Raw genomic sequence first — 2,675 nt, 5'->3', positions numbered from 1 at the left:
CGGTGCTTCCCTAGGTTTCACTTTAGTTGAACTGCCTTGTCTGCTTCAGCCACCATGAGAATGATGGGGAGTGCAGGCTTCGGATCAGCTTGGGGTGTCTTTTGTTCTTGAGATTCGCGACGCTTGTATTCCGAGTGTAAAACAGTGATACGAAGTTATTTCCAATTAAAACTTCCTTCACTATTTTTTATGCAAAACTTAATGCAAAAAGTATGCGTGCCCATGAGATGGAAGTGAAACCAAGACAAATTCAACCACCAGGGTACGCATTGCTCTACAATTGTGTAGGGAGTCCTTCATGTGCGCGCCTCCGTGCCTCCGAGGCACGAAGGAGCGCACATGAAGGCTCCCTAAAATTGTGTTCCAGACTGGGCATGACGATATAGTGAATTATTTTTTACAACACTTAAAACAAACACGCTTGTTCTTTCCCTCGAAAGTACGCATTATCTATTTATGAAACAACAGTACTGTATTGAGTGAAAAACAATAAGCGTATCATCTGCTGCGATGCCAGGTGCGTCTGTCCAAGTGGTCTGGCCCCAATGCATCTCTCGTTTTGCTTTGAAGTCAAGTCAGAGGAGCGTGACGGTGCGTCTAGTTAGCTTCGCGGTCGTTTTGCAGTCGACTTGAAAGAGTTTTGCAAGTAGCGCTTACGCAATTTACTACAATGTCATGGGACGCTGCATCTATGTGCAGCGGTGAGTGCATCACGCTTTGCTAAGACTGTCAAATACAGCCTGAAACGCTACAACGTCGCAGCGAGCCAAGATACCTAGTGGTCTGCAGCCTTTTTGAAAAGAAAGGCACTGCTTGAGTGCATTGCAACGGACCCCACTGCCCACGCCTCGCGAATAACGAAACTGAAGCTGTAGAAAAAGATCCGTAAACAGTTTGCTAGGTAATGCAATCCACTCCGAAGCCTGTACTTCCGATCATTGCCATAGTGGTTGAACGATCGCAGCGCCAGTTTTCTCTCGGAATTATTCTATGAAACTCTACGGTGCGTCCTTTGCGTCTGAGCAGCGCGCTGCGAGTGTCGAGCTGTGACAGTTAGTTCGCACTCACCTTGTGTGCTTTCTTGATGATTCCTTTGTCGCAGCTATCCTAAAGCAAGGTCGACGTGCTCGTCGACGTGGGCTCAATAAACACATACCCGAACATGACGGTTGGACCAACTGATGAACATTGTTCCCCAGTTTCATTATTCAATCTTTCCTACATTTACTCAACAAGTGTTTTTCCTGATCCAAACAAGTGTTTTTTTCTCATAAGACGCGTGCACGCTGTGCAGTGTACCAAGCAAAACCAGCACCCATAATATACAGAGGAAAAAAGGGACATGGTAAGACATAGCTCAACCTATTTGTCGTAGCGTTAGGAACAATAAATACCGGAACACGGGCGGAGGCGAGTTGCGAAGCGCGGCTTGTGTCTGAAGGTGTACTTTGGGTCTCTCTCACCGCCCTGAGCAAAACCCAGAAATGGAATCACGTCCGCCCCCGGACGTGATTCCCAGGTCTCGGTTTCACCCGGAAGCAGCTCCCAGGTCTCGGGGAACACCCAGGTCTCGGTTTCACCCGGAAGCAGCTCGAGCCGCGTCGCTCTCTCTGTATCCAGGCGCTTAATGTGCGCTGTCTGCAAAGCCAGCCGCGCGGGCTTTTGGGTGAGAGCGTCCTTCGTAGCCTAGTGTAAGCCTTCTTCTTTCTTTTTTTTTTGGTCTTATTTGTACATGCTCGCGAGTACGCGTTCGGAGCAAATAAGGACTTAACTATGTCTTGTATGTTGTAGTACAACGAATGAATACGTCAACAGCAAGGTTTCATGAAGGCTTAGTACTCTACCGAGGCTGCACTTGGACATACCGATGGGTGTCTTGTATGTTTTCCTTGAATATAATATCCACTTCCTCAAAGCAAGGCCCAAAAACATATTAAAGTACTGTGTTCCGGACACACTAAGCTCCGGTCTTACCTTTTCAAGTTTAGCTGTAGCCCTGCACTACAGTAGTCGGGCGCAAGTTTCGTCAATCCGCTGTTCGACGGCTCTTTGCTGCAGGATCACCGTGCGTCGGCAAAAAATATGTGGAGCTCACTCAGACTCAATCAAGAAATATACTTTGCGCTTTGGGCTCACTCTGACTCAGACTCACCAAAGTTTTTCTCAAACGGATTCACTCGGACTCAGACCCACTAAAATTTTTTTCAGCCCGACTCACTCGGAATAAAATTCATCAAAATATTGCCCACCCGGACTCACTTAGACTAAGAGCTCGGTCTGAGTCTGAGTGAGTCAACTCATGAGTGAGTTTGTAAGGAAGCGAACCCGTAACACGTACTGTCTTACGTGATAGCATTTCAGATAAATGAAAGCGTGGTGATCTCTATGTGGGCAGGCTCAAAACACTGCCTATTTGTTTTATTTACATATGGCCTATTGCATCCAATACTTCCTAATGTGTACTTCAATTTATAACTGACATTTTGTGTCGCAATCTCTTTTTCATAATATTTGGCTTTGTTTGACGCTTTCTTGGCGCTTCGGGTGCGTTCTTACTCGCTGCTCTAGCCGCCTGTCCTCGTAAGCTCGTTATTCCTAGGGCGTACTACGGCTGCACAATGAACACGAAACACGAAAACGTCGGAACGAGAATTACCACTGCAGACGTGCGCGTG

The sequence above is a fragment of the Rhipicephalus sanguineus genome, chromosome 5, assembly GCF_013339695.2.
Source record: "Rhipicephalus sanguineus isolate Rsan-2018 chromosome 5, BIME_Rsan_1.4, whole genome shotgun sequence".
Taxonomy (NCBI): Eukaryota; Metazoa; Arthropoda; class Arachnida; order Ixodida; family Ixodidae; genus Rhipicephalus; species Rhipicephalus sanguineus.
This window is presented reverse-complemented; position numbering follows the sequence as displayed.